Raw genomic sequence first — 12,455 nt, 5'->3', positions numbered from 1 at the left:
GAGGGAGAACGTCCTGGAAGGCTTACAACGCAAGGAGAACTGCTCTCATCTCTAAGACATTGATATGCAGCTTAGTTTCTATAGTTGTGACTTGGACCATATGCACCCCCCTCCCCGACTGGAAAGTGCCCATGGTCAATGTGGCAATGGCTGGAGGAAGAGAGAAGGGTCTGCCTAGAGAAAAGTAGCGTGATTCTAGCCACCACTGTAGATGATTCCTGCATATCTGAGAATTTTATGGGAGTGGACAGCGGGTAATAAAGGATGGACCATTGAACTATGGTCCACTGCAGAACTCTCATGAAGAACCTCGCCAAGAGGACTAGAACAACTGCGGCTGCCAATGACCCTAGAGACCATAAAACCAACTTGGTTGGTGGTTTTGGGTGCTCTAGTACATCTTGAATGTGTTGTCTCAGAGATAAAATGCAGTGTGTATTGGCAAGTCAGCTACGTGTGTTCTTGACTCCAGTTGTGTTCTTATGAATTATGCATGGATGTCAAGTTCAGTTTTGCTAGATTCATCACGATAGCTAGGTGGTTGAAGATTCTAATTAGACAGCCCCTTGATTGTAACAGATGATGTCTTGTTGGTGCAGTCAGAAGCCAATCATCTAGGTATGGAAACGCCTGGAATCCCTTTAGCCTCAGGTAAGCAGCTACGACTGCCATACATTTGGTAAGTACCCCAGGGACTGTGGCGAGTCCAAAGGACAGCACCCTGAACTGGTAATGACTGGCTCCCACCCGAAAGCACAAATAACTTCTGGAGCGATGTCAATTTTGATACGATAGTACATGTCCTAAAGATCTATGGAGCACATCCAATCATCCCTGCTTAACAGTGGGAAGATGGACTGAACCACAACCATTTGGAACTTTGACTTCTTGATGAAATAATTCAAACTGATGAGATCCAGAATAGATCTCAGGTCCCCTGGCTTTTTTTGGCATTAAAAAGCGAGAGGAAGTTCCAAATCGTCTTTGTTTGGTTAGGACCTCTTGGATAATGCTTTTTTGCAGAAGTTTTGAAGATCTCATAGTGCATACTCCCTCTGACTGGGTGGAACGTCGGGGATTCTCCTTCTTACATGTGGAGGAGTTAGGGAAAAGGGAATGTAATAACCTCTGGATATAATATTTAGCACCCAGGAATTGTGTGTTATACTTGTCCAAGCATCCAGGTGCAGGGAAAGACAATTCCCGACTGCCTCCAGAGATGTACGCACTTCAGGAACACTGGAAGGGCCCATCAGGGAAGGGTTCCCTGGAGTCCTGATTTTGCAGACCCCCTCTGCCTCTGGGGCAGTGTCTGCCATTGAAACCTCCCCCTCTGCCGTTGGACGAGGTATCCCCGCCTGAGTCCTGAAAAGAGCCTTGAGACTTCTTGAACCAAGTCTTCTTACCTCCTCATTAATGCCTGGAGAAGGTCCTCTGAGAAGTAGAAAACTTGATCCCCATGGCACACAAGATCTTTCCTTCTTGCTTGCTGGGGGTTAGAGAATCTTTCACAGAAGGTCCAAGCAGGGAGGACCCATCGAAGGGGCAATAATGAATGATGGCTTGAAGGGTTAGCAAAGTCACAAAGCTGCATCCAGGCATGTCTTCTGATGGCTATGCCTGTACCAGCTGCTTGTGAGGTGCCTTCCGCAGCATGCGAAATCAACCTCATTGAGGAATTAGCAAGGGAAGAAAGAGTAGCCAGCTGGGGAGGAACCTTTTTCAGGTCCTCCTCTGACATGGTCTTGGCAAAACAGAGTTGGATAACTCCTTAATTCCTTCACTGACCTCAGAGAAAAGGTAGCCGAGGCGTAAATGCTTTTTCCATGTCTGTCCAGCGCTCTAGACTCCTTGTTAGGCAGATGGAAATGGACCTCTGTTCTGCTAACTTCTTAGTGGCTGCTGCAATGATACTCCAATGCATGCAATCTGCTGGCAGACTCAGGAACCTATCTAGGTGCTGGGGATAGGCTTGACTGTGTCTGATTCCTTCCAGGCCCAGTGGTTGACTATGTCATTCAGCTCATCTGCCGGTGTCACCCAGGATGTAGAAGGGATTGTCCCAAAAGCCTCCAGGAACATAGATTCCTCAAAAGGAGGTTGGGCAGACCATCCACTTTTCTGCAGAGTTCTAGGATGTCTCCAAGGCAGTCGTCCTCAGGTGGTGAGGGACTCCAAAAGGGAGACTAAGTGCGTCCTTTTACACTTTTTCTTTCAACAGACCTCCTCTGTGGTGTGGTCTGGGGAGATATCCGAAGAAGGGGGGGGGGGGAACGACTCACTGAGTGGAAGTTGTCTGGAGGCTCCTTGGGACAGGCTGACCTAGGATAAAAACAATGGGCTCAGTGCTCAGATCTGATGAAGGAAGTGGAAGATCCTAGGTGCGTGGCAAAGACTCTCTAAACCTACAGAAAGCCATATCTGCCATGTGGAAGGCAGATGGGCCAGGGGCCAGGGGCCAGGGCCCCGCCCCCCCCGGAATCAAAGTTATCGGAGGGGAGAGCAGAACCACCAACAGATCAGAGGCCTCCTGACAGAACCGGACCCAAGCTGTAGGAGGCTGAAACTCCAATGGGAAGTGACAGATCCGACAGTCGGAGCCGAAGTCGACCCTTGGAGTCGGCGCGATCTTAAGTCCGGGGCCATTTCTGATCCGACAAAAATAGAGCAGTGCTAGTCAGGGATACTAGAGTCAAAGGAAGCTTCCTTGGATCAGACATCTACTCTTTCGGGTACCCAGGCTCTTGGGATTCTGAAACCAGGGGTCAGATTGGAAAAAGAGTCTATGTACTCACTCGAGGCACTCCTTAAAGTGAAAATCGACATCTGTGCAGTGAGACAGAGACCTGGTTCAAGGCTCCAGAGAGCACTCATGCATTACCAGGCTATAATTCATACCACACCTTTCGGCCACCTAACCTGGACCGAAACACTAAAGGCGGAGGCAGGTCCATATTCAATAAGGACATCCACACCTCCAGGCTAGTTGCTTAGCATAATGCATCCAAGTGCAACTAACTCTGGGCAAGACCGCAATCCAAATTGTAGCTGGCTACAGATCCCCCACCATGCCCCAGGATTCCCACTCCTCATTTCTTGATACACTGGAAAATATTAGGGTACAACCCAACACCTTAATAATGGGTGTTTTCAACTACCCCACCATTAAATGGGAAAACTACTCGTGTACCAACTCTTTTGCTCAATGTTTTCTGGAATTTGTAAATTCCAATGCCTTGGATCAACTTATCCACACCTCCACTAGGGGCAGCAATATCCTAGACCTGGTCATTATCAACATGGGAAACCGGTGTTCCACACCAGAGTTCAATTCCTCATTGATCAGATCCGACCACAAGCTAATCACCCTAGACATCCACATCCCACCCCCCCACCCCCATTAGGGAAACCACCGTAAAAAAATTTCTCCAAAGCCATCTTCATGTTTCTTAAGACAGAACTGGCAAACTTCACAACACCTATGCAAATGGACAATGGAGGTACGACTGCTGAATCCTGCACAAATGCACTTTATAAGCACTTACACGAGTGCGTGGATCATGCAATCCCTAACAGAACCAAGATGCTATCCTCCAAAAAAAGGAAGCCAATCAAGGTCCCCTGCCATAAACAAACTCTATAACACAAGAAAGGAACTGTTTGCAAAAAAAAAAAAAAAAAAAAAAAAAAAAAAATCCCATGATTGGAGGAACTCCTTGTTCAGCCTCAGTAAAAAGCTGAGATCCCTCATAAAATACTCCAAAGCTAGTTACGAAAACAAAATCTCTACTGATTCTAAAGACAACTACAAAGAATTCTATAGCTATGTCAAGAATCTCAATGGCAACACTCAGATCTACTCTAGTTACAGCACAATGGCACTAAATATACAGAACCAACTGATATTGCCAACATCCTGGCAGATAGGTTCAGTGCTAACTTTACCCCCCTCTCACCCCCTAAAGGGCCCATCTCTATACCAGAAGAATACAAAGTTCCTGTAATCATGGCTGCACATGTAAAAACCACACTCTCCAAAGCAAAGAACACAGCATCCATGGGACCTGACAACATCCCAAGTTGCGTTCTACATGAACTACAGAACGAACTGGCACCCCAGTACTATGTCCAGTCATAGCCTCACCTCAGGCTTTGTGCCCACTGAATGCCGCAATGGTTATCCCACTGCACAAAGAGGGAGCCACCCCGGGAACTACCGCCCCATTAGCCTGACGAGCCTGGTCTGCAAGACCATGGAACGTATCATGGAACTTAAACAATGACATTGGTAATCTCCAAACCTTGGACCCCACACAGTTTGGGTTTGTAAAACCAGATCATGTCTCCTAAACCTGATAGACTTCTTTGAAGTGGTCACCAAAGCCGTAGATGAGGGTAAGGTAGCTCACACAGCCTGTCTAGATCTCGCCAAGGCTTTCAACACCGTCCCCCACTCTGGAATTATAGATAAACTCACTAAACTAGATATAAATCCCCATGTCACAAGATGGGTTGACAACTGGCTCACTGACAGAACCCACACTGTGAAAGTAGCAGACTCCAAATCCGACTTCAGACCAGTGACAAGTGGAGTACCACAGGGTTCAGTCCTGGGTCCTCGCCTGTTTGCTATTTACTTCTCACAAGTACAGGCTAACACAGAAGGTCTTTGGCTAATGAAGTTTGCAGATGACTGCAAACTAGGAGCCATAATCGAATGACATGGAAATCCTACAAAAGGGCCTCACTGAGACAGAAGCCTGGTGTCAAAGCCACGGCCTCAAGCTCAATGCCAAAAAGTGCATTGTCATCCCTTTTGGTAAAAATTCTGTACCCATGAACTACCACATAGGCAGTAGTCTACTTAACACCGACAGTGTGATAAGGGACCTTGGGACACAGGTGGACAGTAGCCTCTTCCTTTGATAATCACATTGCCACCTTAGTCAAGAAATCCTTCTACGTGGCACACCTCATCAAAAAAGGTTTCTCATCCAGGAAAAAAAAAAAAAAAAAAAAGGTCATTGTTCCCCTCTACTTGTCACTGATTAGACCCATTGTAGAGTACAACGCCCCTTTTGTATGCACCTCACAAGGCATCTACAACAACTAGAAAGGCCACAGAAATACCTCACAAAGAGGATTACCAGCCTCAAACAGATGCCCTCTGCAGACCGTCTCGGAAAACTCCAGCTTTACTCCATCGCATATCGCCTACTCTGAGGCGATCTCTGCCTAACATACAAAGCTATGTCAAACCCAAAGCTGTTAGACATGCTCCATTTAAAGAAATTCCAAACCCTCTGAGCTACACGCTCTAGGGACCTAAACCTTGTCACCACAATAAACAGAACATGCTGGAGGGATAGATTCCTTTCCCAGAGACTTCCCATACTCTGGAACAAACTACCTATTTCAAACAAAGCTCCTTATTAGCACTCAAGAAAAATTTTGATGATTGGATGGGAGATAGGAAATTCACCCCGGGATCACTTCTGTGGCTCTACTCGCCAGGGGCACAGGAAAATAATTTTCTTGGGTGGCGAAAGCCAGGGTACCTTTTTGGCTAGGCTTATATAGGCCCTAGGGCCTATGGAATACCTATGGAAGGAGGAGGAGCAGTCATGGATCTGAGATGGGATGGAGAGGACCATGCCCCCAACTGGATCTGCACCCTAAAGGACTTCCACATCATTCTGTCCTTGTTGACCTTGGTGAAGCTTCGGGAAGACCTGGAATACACCAAAAATGCAGGTCTAGACTTAATAGGGGTTTGCAGGACCTTCAATAGAAAAGCTGAGGATAGTGGTTCCACCGAGAAGGTAGTTATCAGGCTCCTAACTACTGGATCTAAAGCCCTGGAATCCGAGGAGGAGGTGCCAAAAACGGGGGATCCTGAAATAACAGGATACAAAGTCTTAGAGGTGTTCAAAGCTGAAGAAAACAGATCTGATAGCACTTCCAGATCTAATGCTGGCCTTGAGAACTTAGGAGTTGACACTGTCTGATCCGAAGTAGTCTTCGGATCCAAGCTTTTGCCAGAGGTGCTCAGATTAGATGTCGACTGATCCAAGACCTTATTCTTTTTCTTGGCATACTCCAACTCCCCAGTGGAAGCATTTGGAGCCAACATGTTTAAGGGGGAGTTGAGCCCCAGGTGGACAAAGGCAACAAGCCCTTTAAAATGAGCTTGTTTTGGTGGTCAGCTAACACACAAAGATTGAACTCTGCACACACCACACACTCTACATCCAAATGGTCTGGGCCTAGGCAACAGACGTACTTTTTGTGGGCATCTGAGCTGGGGATCTTGTGCCCACAAGAAGTACATCTCTTTAACCCAGTTGGCTTCTCTGACATAATAGTACACTACACACACCAAGCAATAAACTAACCAGCATTTTTCTGTGAGTGTGTGTGAAAGTGTGTGTGAAAGTGTGTGTGAAAGTGTAAAAGTGCAAGGAAGGAAGAAAAAGCAGCAGCAAAAGAAAAGGAAACCTAAAGTCTCCAACGCTTCGTTAACTATGAAGGAGGCAAAAGTAGAGGAAAAAAGGTAGTAATAATTCTAACAATAACATTAAATCATGCTAACACTATAAATTTTAAACTTATCTGACCAAAACCACTAGCTCGAGACTGGAACCACATCTGGACACAAGTGGCAAACAAGATCTGGGGAGTTGAGGAAGGTATGGTGCATTGTAGGTAGAGGGAGGAGCTCAAGATTTGGATCCTAAGTCTTGGAAAGCAGCTGAGTTGGATCAGAGACCCACTAGTGAGGAAGAATGAAAAGGAAATCAGATCTAACTGTTAATGGTGTAGAAAATAAACTGCAGTCTGCATTGGATATTTGTCACCAAGTCTTAGCTTCTGGTGGCTGCTGACTACTTGGGGTTCTTGGTGGTGGTTATTGATATTCTTGGAATCCCTCAGGCCATTTTTTGAACAATGGGAGGATATAGAGTATACATATATGGCTCCCAGGTATGCAACAAAGTCGAGAAGGTTTAGGATTCTTGCTTGGAAGTGTTTGTATAGGTAATTTTATACCCCAAGAAGACTTCTAGAATTTTTCTTTAGACAACAAATACCGGAGGTGTGATGGGAAAGAAAGCGGTAACAGGGAAGTTATGTTTTGGAAGATTTTAAAAATTCCCCACAGAGTACTCTGTCAGAAATATTGGGTAAGCAAACAACTGTAACCAAGGAAGTGAGTTTTTCTGAGCCGGGAAACATATCTGACCTGCCTAGACATAGTAAGGACAAGTTTAATTCTGTTGGCTGCCAAGAAGAAATTACTAGACAATGAAAATCTAAGTCTAAATAAACTGTACTTGAAGTAGTGAATATTACAAAGATAAAATAACTGAAAGAAGGATATTTAGAAACATAGAAGTAAATTACATAGTAATAAATGGAAACTGTGGGAAAAATCAGGCAGAGTAATGTTAAGGAGGATGAGGAATGAGATTTCAGGGAAGGTAAAGAGTGAGGTTTGAGGGAAGGCAGGAATTGAACAATTTATATAATACTGCACTGATGATAGTTATAAAAAACATGATGTATAATGCAAGTAAATGGAAAAATGTTAATTTGGCTTGTTTCCCTTTTTATTAATGTAGGTTTGCCCTTACGTCACAATTTAATAAAGGTGTTTAAAAAAAGATTTCTGGTTGTTATACTGATGACGGACTACTGAATGTGATGAGAACAAAACATTAAGTATTTTACTATTGTCTTTACAAGCTAAACTCTATCTACTCCCATCAGAATTTCAACAGTGAAATGACAAAGTAACTAGTAATGCACATTTGATAGTTATCTAGCTTCTAAATTACAAAGGTTGTGTGTACGCCAAAACCTGCTTAAGTTATGATAGCTGCAAGTCTAGGTATGTGAAGTCAGGCTGAGCTACTGCAGACAGTTTGCTGATGTTTGTCATTTTTTTTTCCTTTTTGACAGAGGCTATGTGCTAAATCTGGATAAAACAAACAATCTGTATAAAATGGCAAGGTCAATGCATACACAGTATTAGACATACAATACAAAACCTGGCTACAATAATAAAGTTATTAATGTAATCATGTTATAGCAAGTAAGTGCTTTGTGAACACTTGGGCTGATTGTACTAGCAATAAGAGCATGTCTACAAGATATAATCATAAGGTCACCTGTACTATAACAATGGCATTATATTGCATTTGCTTCATGGGACCTGGCTCCATTGTGCACAGGGATAAAGCCCTGGCTATAACACATAACCAGAGTTCGATTAGGGGCCTAAACAACTGGAAGAGTCAGGCAGGACAGTATGGGAATGAGCAGCCAATGGTTTCTCGCCCATCTTGGGGGCAGAGGTGCTGGTTGACTTTTCACTAAGGACACTTACTGGAGAAAAGTTGTTTTGCAGGGTACACATGTGCCTTGTCACTGCCAATCTATATACATGGCAACCTTCAGGAGGTATACACTGGAATGTGCATGCCCTCAGTGGTAGGCACTACATACCCTTGCTTCTGTAAAAGAGCACAAAAAACATCAAGAGAAGGTAGTTAGGGACACATAAAAGACATGCGGGCTACCCAGACGATGGGTTCCTGTGACACCGGTGTTCACCACAGATGTAAAGATGGGCTGGTTCACTGTGGGAGGCTTGACAGTTGACAGGCAGAGGGAATAAAAAAGACAAAAAAAAATTTAAATAAAAAAAAAAAATACTCCATATCAGGAGAAAATATGCCAACCTAGGTGAGTTTATGGGTTAGTTGCTTTAGAAAGGCCTCAGATTCATTTACCTCTATACTTGCAAACAGAATGAAAAATCTGATAGAGAAAATCATCTCCACAGAACTATCCGGTTTTACCCCACATAGACAGACTAGTGACAATACATTAACATTAGATGAACTAATATCCTATGCTAACCGATACAATATCAACATCTACACAATGGTAGTGGATGCCCACAAGGCATTTGTTAGGGTTAATCTAGAATTCTTACTCCAAACACTACCCTACTTTAATATACCCAATAACTTCATTCAGATCATCCAAACTCTCTATAGCAACTCATACACATCTCTATATATAAATAAAACTTGGTCAAATAGGATCCTAATAAAAAATGGAACAAGACAAGGATGCCCATTATCACCCTTCCTGTTTAACCTATACCTAGAACCACTCTTTCTATACATTAAACAAAATACATACCGCAATCCTTCATCAATACACAACTTCAAAATATACCTCACTGCATTTGCGGATGATCTGAACATATACTGCACTACACCAAATTCAGATATAAACAAAATAACAGCTGCAATTGAACTTTTCTCGACTATGTCTAACTACAAACTAAACCTCAATAAAACTAATATTTTCCCCCTAAAATCACCCAAACTCATCTCACTAATACCATTGTTAAACACAATAAAAATAAAAGAAGAAACAAAATACCTGGGAATCACCTTTTTCCAGAATAACAAAGACTTCTACCAACACAATGTAAACCTTAAATGGCAAAATATAATACAAGACTGTAAAAGATGGAACAACCTAAAACTACCATTCTTGGCCAAAGTATCAATAATCAAAATGAACATTTTACCTAGACTAATGTATATATTCATGACATCACAGACAACAATACATAATAAATTCTTCAAACAAATTCATACCCTCCTAGCAAAATTTATATGGGAACCCAAAAAAAAACAATCTCCTATCCAAAATTAACACTCCCCAAAAGCAAAGGAGGACTAAATCTACCAGATTTTACTACATTAACACTAACAGAATATTAAGAATAGCTGAACATAACCCATCAATGGAAAATTGTTCTCCTCTTTGGGTGACAATCTATTACATATATATTAAAGCTCTAGGTTTCAATCCCAAAGTACTTCCATTCCTGAAGCAGAAAGAAATACAAACTTATAACATTATAGAGCCCTTAAAACATTCTATCAACTTAGCGCAAAAACTCTTTCAATTCTTGAACCTTAGATAAGCCATGACAATACTGCAACCCCTTCATAAAAACCCAAATTTAAAAATAAACAATAAGATGCTGGACTTGGTCCCTTTTCCCAGACTGAAAGATAAAACAATCCAAGTTATTTATTCCTACCTTAACTGTTCAATACAAGAAATGAGGACCAACTTAAACCTCCCTAAATCACACATAATAATCCTACGACAAATCAAAGAACTGTGCTCCAGTTACCTCCAAAATGTTACTATGACCAATAGTGACACAGAAACTTGTAGCAGGTTTTGGAAAACTATTATCACAACAAAGAAAACTATTACTAATTCATATAAAATGATAAATTAAATCAAATACCAGAAAGACCTCCTCTTCTCTAACTACTGGAGAAAAATTAAACCATCCATAGATGATCAGCAAATAAGCCAGGCAATCAAACACTTAAGATTATACCCCTCAAAAAGTTAGCATACACTCGGCTCATGATCAATAATAATAGGTTCATAGGTTGGTACTAGGCTATCAGCCCTAGGGCCTATACAAGCCTAGCCATAACAATTCCCTGGCTATTTCTTCCCACATTATTTACTTTCCTGGACCCCTGTCTAGCAGGGCGACTGACGTGATCCTTGGGGTGAATTTCCTTTCTCCCATCCAATCGTCAAGGTTTCTCTTGAAGAGGTCCAAAGAGGCACTCTGCTTGACATGTATGGGCAATCTATTCCAGAGTCTGGGGAGTCTCTGGGTCAGGAACCTATCCCTCCAGCATGTTTTGTTTATTGTGATGACAAGGTTTAGATCCCTGGAGCGTGTAGCTCTGAGGGATTGGGATTTCTTTAAGTGTAGCATGTCCAACAGCTCTGGGTTTGACATGGCCTTGTATGTTAAGCAGAGATCGCCTCTGAGTAGACGATATGCAACAGAGTATAGCTGGAGTTTTTTAAGGCGGTCAGTGTAGGGCATCTGCTTTAGGCCTGTGATTCTTTTAGTGAGGTATTTCTGAGGCCTTTCCAGTTGTTGCAGATGTCTTGAGAGGTACATACCAAATGGGGCGTTGTATTCTATAATGGGTCTAATGAGGGATGAGTACAGTAAGACAATGACCTCCTTTTTTCTGGATGAAAAGCCCTTCATGATGAGGTGTGCCACATAGAAGGATTTCCTGACTGTTGTGGCGATGTGGTTATCGAAGGTGAGACCACTGTCCACCTGTGTCCCTAAGTCTCTTATCACACTTTCTGTGTTTAGTGTACTGCCACCTATATGGTAATTCATGGATACATGTTTTTTCCCAAAGGGGATAACAATACATTTCTTGGCATTGAGCTTGAGCCCATGGCTCTGGCACCAAGCATCTGTTTCTGTAAGGCCCTTTTGTAGAGTATCCACATCATTTGGGGATTCAATAATGGCTCCCAGTTTGCAGTCATCTGCAAACTTTGTTAGCCAGAGTCCCTTAGTGTTGACCTGTACTTCAGAGAAGTAGATGCCAAACAAGACCGGCCCCAGGACTGAACCCTGAGGTACTCCACTTGTCACTTGTCTGGAGCTGGATTTGGAGTCGGCTACTTTTACAGTGTGGGTTTTATCAGTAAACCATTTAGCAACCCATTTGGTGACATAGGGATTAATGCCCAACTTAGTAAGTTTATCTATGATTCCAGAGTGGGGGATGGTGTCAAAGGCCTTGGCAAGGTCTAGATAGGCTGTGTGGACCAGCTTACCCTTGTCCATGGCTCTGGAGACTGATTCAAAGAAGTCAATCATGTTTAGGAGACAAGATCGGCCCTTCACAAACCCAAACTGGGTGGGGTCCAGTGTTTGAAGGTTGCCAATGTCTTTGTTTATAAGTTCCATGATAATACGCTCCATGGCCTTGCAGATGAGGCTTGTCAGACTGATGGGATGGTAGTTTCCGGGATCCAAGGTGGATCCCCCCTTGTGGATTGGGATAACTGTAGCTCTGCGCCACTCAGTGGGCACGAAACCTGAGGTGAGGCTATGCTTAAACATGACACTTGGGTGAGGTGCCAGTTCATATTGTAGTTCATGTAGTACACAGCCCGGGATGTCATCTGGTCCCATGGATGCTGTATTCTTGGCTTTAGAGAGTGCGTTTTGTACCTGTGTGGCCGTTATTACTGGAATTTGGCAATCTTCCGGTATTGAGATGGGCCATTTAGGGGTGAGAGGGGGGTGAAGTTGGCACTGAATCGATCTGCCAGGATATTGGCAATATCCTTTGGATCAGTATATTTAATGCCATTCTGTTTTAGCTCAGAGCAGATCTGAGCATTGCCATTTAGATTCTTGACATAGTTATAGAATGCTTTGTGGTTGTCTTTGGAATCTTTGGCAATTTTATTTTCGTAACTAACTTTGGAAGATTTTATGAGGCATCTCAGTTTCTTACTGAGGCTAGTAAGGGAGTTTTTTGCATCCTGGGATTTTCCTCTTTCTGCAA

The 12,455-nt window shown here is 43.1% G+C and overlaps 1 protein-coding gene across 1 annotated transcript in view; it reads right to left on the bottom strand.

Moving 5' to 3' along the window:
* Nucleotides 1-12,455, bottom strand: part of LRRC59 (leucine rich repeat containing 59) — a 455,953-nt gene that overhangs the window by 214,180 nt on the left and 229,318 nt on the right. The gene's annotated exons all lie outside the window — the stretch shown is intronic.

The sequence above is a fragment of the Protopterus annectens genome, chromosome 10.part0, assembly GCF_019279795.1.
Source record: "Protopterus annectens isolate FY-2018-M chromosome 10.part0, PAN1.0, whole genome shotgun sequence".
Classification (NCBI taxonomy): Eukaryota; Metazoa; Chordata; order Ceratodontiformes; family Protopteridae; genus Protopterus; species Protopterus annectens.
This window is presented reverse-complemented; position numbering and strand designations above follow the sequence as displayed.